The sequence below is a fragment of the Microtus ochrogaster genome, unplaced genomic scaffold (genome assembly GCF_000317375.1).
Source record: "Microtus ochrogaster isolate Prairie Vole_2 unplaced genomic scaffold, MicOch1.0 UNK51, whole genome shotgun sequence".
Lineage (NCBI taxonomy): Eukaryota > Metazoa > Chordata > Mammalia > Rodentia > Cricetidae > Microtus > Microtus ochrogaster.
The window spans coordinates 1924186-1933468 of record NW_004949149.1 but is presented as its reverse complement, the minus strand read 5'-3'; positions in this window follow the sequence as shown (position 1 = coordinate 1933468).

Genomic DNA, 9283 nt, shown 5'->3' with positions numbered 1-9283 from the left:
CCTGCCTCTGCCTCCCGAGTGCTGGGATTACAGGCGTGCGCCACCACCGCCCGGCTTGTGTGGGTGTTTTCATGATTGATGGGGGGGGGCAGCCCACTGTGTGAGGCACCATGGCCAAGCAGGTGAGTGAGCAAGCCAGTGACAAGAGCCCTGCTGGTTTCGCTTCAGGTTTCTGCCTAGGGTTCTGGCCGTATCGTTCCTTAGTTGATGGGCCGTAAAGTATAAGCTAGACCAAGTACTTTCATCCCGAGTGCTTGGGGTCAGTGTTCTATTATAGGACCAAAGGAGCCACCTAGGACAGAACCTTCCACCGCTGTGGCATGTTATGTGATTGCAGGCTCCAGTGTAGTTATGTCAAATGGCCATCGTTGCCAAACAGACCTGGTTGCCTTCAGAGTGTGTGTGAAGGATGGAGCAATTACACCCGTGGGAAAAGCAGGCATTTCAAACTAAACTTGGCCCCTAGCAAGGTTAACACTTTCCTTTGACAAGCAGCTATAGTAATGAAATGATTTAAGAAGGATTATGAACATGGGAAACTAAGCTCTCCAGGGCATAATTGTCAGGCTGCAAAGAAAATAAATGGTACCAAATCATCCCTGGTGGCGGTAGGGATGGCTGTGAAATTTGGTCACGCAGGAAATCTTTATTCAGTGTCACTTGTAAGTTTTTGGCTCATGGATGAATCCTCAGGGCAAACTCACTCTAAGCACTGAGGATGTAAGATTTCACTACAGTTTAACTTCCTGGGCCACAGATGCACAGAGCCCTCCACTCGGGAGTAAATAAGGGAAATGTGAAGAGAATTGTCTCGGGATACTTGCCATTGCGCATGGGCCTGGGTGTACGTGGAGATTGACACGGGCACCAGCAAGGGAATGGAGAATGGAGGGTATCCCATGAGCAAAGTGCCCGAGTTTCTCACAGATCTGAAATCCCGAGTGAAAACAGAAGCAGACTTTTAGATCAATAGCTTGTGTAACATAAAAATACCTTAGTGCCAGAAGATGAGGATGCTGTAGTAGAATAGGATCATAAACGCATGCAGCAGATATGAAAACACCTTGCTATTTTAGAGTTTAAGTCTGCGGTTCCTTGTGTAAGGTGTCTTTTGTTATATATGTGAGGGAGCAGGCAATGAATGAGCAAAGTCTGGAAGGTCTCAGATAACACAGTACAGTGAGTTCCCTCCTAACGTGATACAAGTTTACCTGAAGCTCCAGGAGCAAAAGGAACAACGGAAGCCAGGGTTATGCGCTCCGCACAGCTCTGCGTTCTGACCTCTGTGTGTGATGCCAAGCTAAACCCGAGGAACTCATCAAGTCACGCTGCTTTGTTGGTCATATTTCTGTTTTAAAAAAGAATTGTTGTACTTAATGTTATCAGACAGTTATAATAATAAAGAGGACTGGTGTTATTGAAGCTTTATTTGCCTAGAAACCTTTTTGTTGCATGAAAGGCAAGTTTAAAGAATATTTTACCTCTGAGTTTCAGTTGGGATGCTATCCAGACCCCTCAACCAAGCTTTGAACTAGCATCTAAAGGAAATGTTTGATCGTCTTTGTCTTTCAACTTGACAAAATGTTCTTCTCCTTTGAAGTACACGTTTTGATTTATGTGTGATTGTCAACCAGTTTTACTCTTGGGGGTAAGATATGAGTCTTTTTGTTTAACCTTTGAACACCCTCCCAAGTGTCTACCCTACTGAGGTAGATCTCCAAAAGTATTTCTCATTAGACCTTTATTCTCCCTGTACTGGTTTGGAAGAAGTAAAAAAAAAAAAATAAGATTGTTGAGCTTTCATTTCTGTCAATGCATTGGTATTGGTTTATATTCATGAAGAGACTGACATTTCTTCTGAGTAGATGACTTGGCGAGGAAGTGCATGAAGACCCAACTTCCAATCTGTACAACTTGTGTAAAAAGCCCGGCTTGATCTCCAGAGTCTGTGGTCTCAGTTCTGTGAAGGACAGGGGCAGGAAGATCTCGGGGGCTTGCTGGCTGCCAGACTGGTTCTTGGTTAAGCAAGAAACCTGTCTCAAGGGAACAAGGAAGAAAGTGATTGCTATATGCTTCCTCTGATCTCTGCATGTAACTGCATGCACACATGTGCACACACACACACACACATACTCAGAAAGAGAAAGAGAGACAGAGAGTGACAGAGACACAGAAAAAGACAGAAAGACAAAGACAGAGAGACAGAGAGTGACAGAGACACAGAAAAAGACAGAAAGACAAAGACAGAGAGACAGAGAGTGACAGAGACACAGAAAAAGACAGAGACAAAAACAGAGACAGAGTGACAGAGACACAGAAAAAGAGAGACAGAGAGGAGAGAGCAGAGGCAGCAGGAGAAAGTTACGAGGTTGATACTTAAGAAACTTCTAAGTGGTCTGTGGACTTAAAACCGTAATTGTGGTCTTATGGGACAAAACTATACTTGTGCTCAAATGAACAAGAAACACCAGATTCTAACCCTGTAGTGACTGTTCTTCTGCCAGCGAGAGAAACTCCAGAGAAAGAAGACAAACACATACTTTGCTATGAAAAAGGTTTATGATTATAAAGTAGTTTGCAGGTTAAAGTAGGGTTCTTGATTGAAAACTAAGACTAATTTTCTCAAATGCTTCGAGCTTGGCATCCTTGCCCAGGGTCACTTTTCATCTATAAGTGGGTGAATAAAAGGGCAAAGAGGAGCCACAATAAGGATAAAAAAGATGATGATAAGGAACAGGGAAGAACAATAATTGATTAAAATATACCATATGAGTCACAAATGATCTTTCTGGACCCAGAAGTTAGTTAATTTTCAGTCCAAGGCCTCTGATGTTGCCTTAGTTTTTGTTACTAGAAGTCTATTCTGACTATAGACAACCAACTCCACCCACCGGCTTTGTTTTGGCAGAGAGCCATGCCAGCGGCAGTCTCACCATTAGGAAGCATGTATTAAGTGCTCATACAGCCATTAATAGGTAATAGCATCATTATGTGCAGTTCAATAAATGCATTTGTATATCACACTACATCGTGGATAACACAGCGATAATGAGAACATGGGATCACCTTCTCTGGGCTCTTGTCATCCGCTCAGTTTTCATTTAAAAAGGCGCTTCATTTGGCTGGCTCCCAGAGAGTTCTCCACTCTTCAGCACGTCGATCCTTTTAGTCCCAGAGTGTGAGCCACTGACCTCCATCTGTGTGTCTGCACTGAGGGAAATCTAGAAATAGACAGGATAGTGTCCCCTGAGCCCGCTGCTTTGTTAGAAGGCACAGGAGGGGCTCTTTTCGGGAGAGCAATCATTGTCCTCCACAGATGCGGGAGAATGAAGCCAGCCAAAGGGCTGTGGCAGAGACAGAGAGCCAGCTGCTCTTCAGAGGAGGAACCGTGATTCCCTGCAGGCTTCCCACGACCAGAAGGATGCCAGAACCTTGGCTGTTAGTGGCAGAAAAGCCCGGAGGAGCTGGAGATGGACACAGGCACCTCTCAGAAACAAGAGCAACGAGAAGAGGGTTTTCAGGGTTGGCGTCACTTCCCAGCTCATCCTCCTAGTCTGGTTCCCAGGACAGCCTTCCTGCCACCAAGCTCCAGGATGCCCCATTGAACATCAGCTGCCTCTCACCTGTGCTGGCCCTTTCTGCACTGCCTTATGCTCGTGGCTGGTACCCTCAGCCCTTTGCCTTTTCCTTCCACCGTCTCCACTTCCCTCTGCCCTTCTTTCTCGCCTTCTTTATTCTCTCTTTTCTCCACTTTAAATCCCACATCTTAACGTTGTCACTAATGTGTAAATGTGCGCATTGTGCTACCCCTTACCTGCTTTTCAGGCTTGGGGTTTCCTTAGATGATCCAAAGGAAAAGCATCCAGAACTTTAACAACGGAACTCTGCATACCTTTAGGAATGAGGGTAAACTATTTACTTGCTGACGGTTGCACGCATGAAAAATTCTGTGCCGAGGCAGAACAGGGGCTGCAGAAAGCCACATCAAAATTAACATGAGAAAAGCCAGCTGGCAAAGGATTAGGAACTCTTGCTACTGGGGCTAAGAGAAATAAACATCTTTGTGGACCAAGCCCCAGGAGCCAGAGAGCAGATGTGTGCTGTGTTAATTTCCTGGAGAGGGTTCAGAGGCGGGATGGCTTGTGGTTTTGTGCTCATCTCCCAGTTCACCAGCTCGTACCCCTTCTTGGGAACGCTCAGACTTCCTCACACCTGATTGTTTTCTGTTTCTAACTGTGTATCCACGATGCAGTCTGTTGTCCTAGGACAGGCGGATCTGGAAATTGTAGTGGGTCTTCCCGAGACTCAGAGCCTAGAACATTCTATCATCTTGCTATGAAGATACTTTTTTCTTCTCTTCTCACTGTTCATGAACTCATTATTTAGAGATTCCTTGCTTTTGGCATTGTACATCCTCTGTGTCACTGATCAGAGTTCTATGTGAATCGTCCCTCCATTTAAGGTGTGTGTGTGTGTGTGTGTATATATGTGTGTGTGTGTGTGTGTGTGTGTGTGTGTGTTGGCACACCATAGTGCATGTGTGGAGGTCAGGAGATGGCTTTTGAGAGTCGGTTCTCTCTTTGTATCATGTGGGTCCCAACAATGGGGCTCAGGTTTTCAGCCATGGCGGCAAGTGCCTTTCCCCTCTGAATTATCTCATGTGTCCAAAGTTTTCTGGCTTTTTTTTTTTTTAACTTAAGCCATTTGGATTTCTGCTGCAATTATATCCTAAATTCCAAATCCTTAGATATTCAATATTAGAAGAGTTTTTCTTATTTCCAAATTGACACAAATTCATGACCCCTACAATGTGATCATCACATTTTAAAATAATTTAATAAATTTACTTATAAGCATAATTAAAAGTAATTATGTCATACTTTGTACAACAATATTTATGTTCCATTTCTTTAATTCTTATTTACAAAAAGTGATTACTATAAGCACTTGAGACTGGAATTAATTGATGTATTTCTGGGTTTTATTTAAATATTGATTTGATATTATCTACTAATTGGGGTTTTTGATAACCTTGGATACTGTTTGTTTGTTTTCTCACAGAGTAGTTATTAGGAGATTATTTGGGGTTTTAAAGGGTAACTCTAACACAGAGTTACATTTTACAAAGCATTTTATCTCTGATATTTTAAATTACAAATCTTTGTTAGTATAGTAACTTTTAACACTCTCTTTTAAGAGTCTTTAAATAAGGTCTGTTTATAAGCTTAGTTTATTGAACAACATTTCCTCTGACTAAGGGAAGTGTGGTTTGGAGTTAATGAGTCATTAGAGTCATTTTTACCTCTTTGGCTCAGCATCTAACCACCTTGTTTCAGTGGCCCCTGCAGCTCTCGACCATCTCACACTCTTTTCATTCTGCTTCTTGCCTTGTTAACCAGAGTTTACAATTCTCATCTTTACTACTTGGTTTCTCTGATATATACATATATATATATGTATATGTATATCCACACATACATATGTATATATACGTATATGAAAACATCAAATATGCTATTTAATATATAGCATATTATGCATTAACCTATTTTCTCTTTACTATTGCCAGAGCTTTTAAGATGTGTTAAGCAGGGCTGGAGAGATGGCTCAGAGGGTAAGAGCACTGGCTGCTCTTCCAGAGGTCCTGAGTTCAATTCCCAGCAACCACATGGTGGCTCACAACCATCTGTAATGAGACCTGGTGTCTTCCTTGCCAGCATTGTATGCTAAATAAATAAATAAATCTTTTTTTTTTTTTTTAAAGATGTGTTAAGCACTCCATGTAGATTTTAAAATGATAGCTATTCACAATTTAGTCCAGCCCTCTACCTGGGTATGGCTAATCTCGTTCTCCATTTCCATGGACGTCTCATTTACATACCTAGTTGTTCTTTTTCCTGTATTCCCTCTGACGGGGACCAACGCTGCTGTCAATGTTAAAAGACACACCATACTTTTTTAAAAAAATGGACAAAGTATTTGCAGTTGTTCTAGTTTGCTGTTACTGTGATATATACAACGACAGAAAGCCCACTGGGGCGGACAAGGTCTATTTGGCTCACCTGTAACAGCCCTTCACCAAGGCATGGCAGGATGGGAGCTGAAGGCAGGCACCTGGAGACAGGGACTAAAACAGAAACCACAAGGAAATGTTGACTGTTAGCTTGCTTCCGGGATTTTGCTCAGCTGTTTTCTTATCCAGCCCAGACCTACCTGCCTAGGGATGGCGCTGCCCACAGTGGCCTGGGCCGTCCCACAGCAAACAAGAAAATGACCTCACAGAGCTGGCAACAGGCCGGTCTCAGTCTGATTCCGATCCCGGCAGCTCTTCAGTTGAGGTGGTTCCCTGTGCTGCGCCAAGGTGACAGCCGAGTCTAATGATCACAGGGGCTTTAAAGTGTTCTTTGAAGTGACAATATGACATGAAAATAGCGGTTAGTTTGGGAGGTGGCATCAGCGTGGTCTCTGAACTGTAAAAACAGGAAAATGAGGGCACAAGATTCTCTCCTTGTCTAAATTTGACGACCATCTGAGCTTCCAGGCTCCTTATGTTACCTTGTAGAGTACAATCTCGGCCTTCATCCTGGCTGTCTTGCCGCCTCCACTCAGGAGAGGCTCTTCAGCGCCACCCTCTGCCCGTTGGTGGTTTAGCCCGAGTCAGGCCTCCTTTGCTTCCTCTGGGTGATTTCAGCACTGACTCCCACTGGCCCAAGTAAGAGACAATGACTGCTTCCCCTTTTCCAAGCCCTGCCTCAGTGCACCCCTTGAGACAAGCGTCTTCCACTGCCGTTAGTATGCATCGTGAATGCTCTTTCCCTAAATCAGCAGAGACTATTGTACTCCAGGGAAGGTTGGTATTGCTTTCAGATTTTTCTTATTTCTGCCTTGGAGTGATGTTGTTAACACGGTCTTCAAATTAAAGAAAGAAAACAATGTGTACAATGTACGTGAGACCCAATCAGATGAGAATTGAACATGTAGAAGGCGACTAAGGAAGAAATCCTTGCAGAAAAGGGGATTTATTGTAAACCTTGGGGGTGGGTAGCAGACTCATCAAATCTGAGAGCTAGGTTATCCGGGGAGACACTCACCCCACTCCGCTTCTGAAGGGCGCTAGCAACACTGCTTTAGTCTGGCAGGTGGTGGGATAAGTTGAAAACCTTCACTGTGGGACTTTAGTCCGCATTCAGACTGAGCACTTCTTGAAAGCAGCTTCTGCCGGGTGATAGGGTAAGCCCACAAATGGCTTGAGGTAATAGCCCTAAAAGTGAATGGATATATGGCCATGTTTCTCACCCCTGGAAGAATTAAAACTCAAAATGTAAAATAAATAAAATCTAAAATATATTTTTTTTGTGAAGATGAAACATGCACATGAAATATATTACATTTTCCTCTTTAATTTTGGATTTCAAGTAGGAAATCTAAATGATAACTGATTTTGAATCATGGGTTTAAGCTGAATTTGCAGCCTTTTGGTTGTCTGTCTGTCTGTGGTAGGTCTCCACATACCACAGGCAGTCTTCAGACTCCCTCTGAGTCCCTGGGTGGCTAACCTTGAACTTCTGCTTCTCCTGCTCTTGCCTCCTGAGAGCTGTGATGACAGTCATGTGATTTCACGATGACAGTCACGTGGGTCCACAGTGATTTATGCCGTATGAGATGCTGGGGTCGAGAGTATGGCTCAGTGTTAGAATGTGTACCCAGAAACCGTCTCAAAGTTTTCAAAGCTGTGTTGCTAAGCGAACCCCTCCCTTTCCCACCCTGTCTCTTGTTCTCTACCCCTGAGGGTAATAGTTTCTCAAACGAAACTTGCTGTAAATTTGAATTAAACACCTATCATATAAAAAAGAGGAAGTGTTTACTTTATCACTGGGTGAACACAAACAAAAAATGACAGAATTAGCAAATCTCTCCACAGTTTCGCCATTTACATGTTTTTGCTGATTATGTTATACTAAAAGCAATTCCTTGCCTGACTTTTCATTTCTGACAGAATTGTATGCCTTGGTGACAGACTGAACATTGACTTGAGACATCTTGTCAGGGAGACGTCTGGAGCGAATGAAGCAGCTGTGCCGGAGTATCTCTCCTGGGCGTTTCAGTCATTTCTCGGAGGAGCCTCACAGTAACCCTGAGGTGTAGGTCATATTTACCCCACTGTACGGAGCAGCAAAATAGCGGCTGGACCATTGCAACAGATGGTAATTCTGGATCTCAGATTCTGATCCACAGCCCTCTGGATTCAGTTTCTGTTTTATTGATTCATTATTCTTCTCTCTTGGGCCCTGCATCTTCTACACAACTGGTGCCAAGGACAGGAACAAAACCTAATGATTTCCTTTGATGAATTATGGAAGATATGGGCTTTTAGTTTTTTAAGTAATGACTACCTTTCCAAGCACACAAATATGAATCCGTTAAATATTGGGCGACAAGCGACAACCAGCATGCTGCTTGTTCAAAGCCCCCATAACCTGATAGAAGAAATGTTTATTGTGTATAAATCTTGCAACGATGCCTCCATGACATCAGGGCACTTTGGGGCGATATTGCTGGTTGAGGGACCTAGCAAAGCCACCTTCAGGGAATTAAAAGGTGTGCATACAGTGTGTGTCCTAGCCTGCAAAGCATATTGATTTAATAGTTTCAGGGAGTTTGAGATTGAGTTTGAGATTGTGAATGGTAAAGAATGCTTTCTTCCCTAGGTAGGGATGAATAACATGGAGTGTTGTCTGGTGAATTCTTGTGCCCTAGTTTTGAAGTGATTCTGGAGGGGAAATGGGTCATAATTTCATACGTACCATAGGCTCAATAAGAAGGTCTTCTTTGTTGGTCAAATTCTTCTCAGTGTCTACCTAGCATGCTGTCCAGGACATGCTGTTCGCTGACCAAATGAGTGCCTTCTTCAGTCTAGGAATTTGTCAGACGTTTTCAAGTAGCGTCAATGCCATCCCTCCAATAGGATGATGGGAAATGTGTTCGTGTGTCCAGAAGCCCAGCCTGTGCTGTGTGGGGTCAATTATGCACATCGTCTTGCAGTACAAGATCACCTCATACAACCAAGAATTATTCCACACAGTATATTAATAGCCGCAGTGTTCCTCTCTGACTTGGAGAAATAAACTATAAACGACTGGTTCTACAGTCTTTCTTTGTTGATTTTCTGAATCAGAAAAAGTACATATTAATGTGTGGCAGAAGTGAGGGAAGTCCTAAATCCTTGGATCCTCCTACATCTCTTTTCCTGCTGGGTGCCCTTCTCAAAGAGTGTGGATACGGT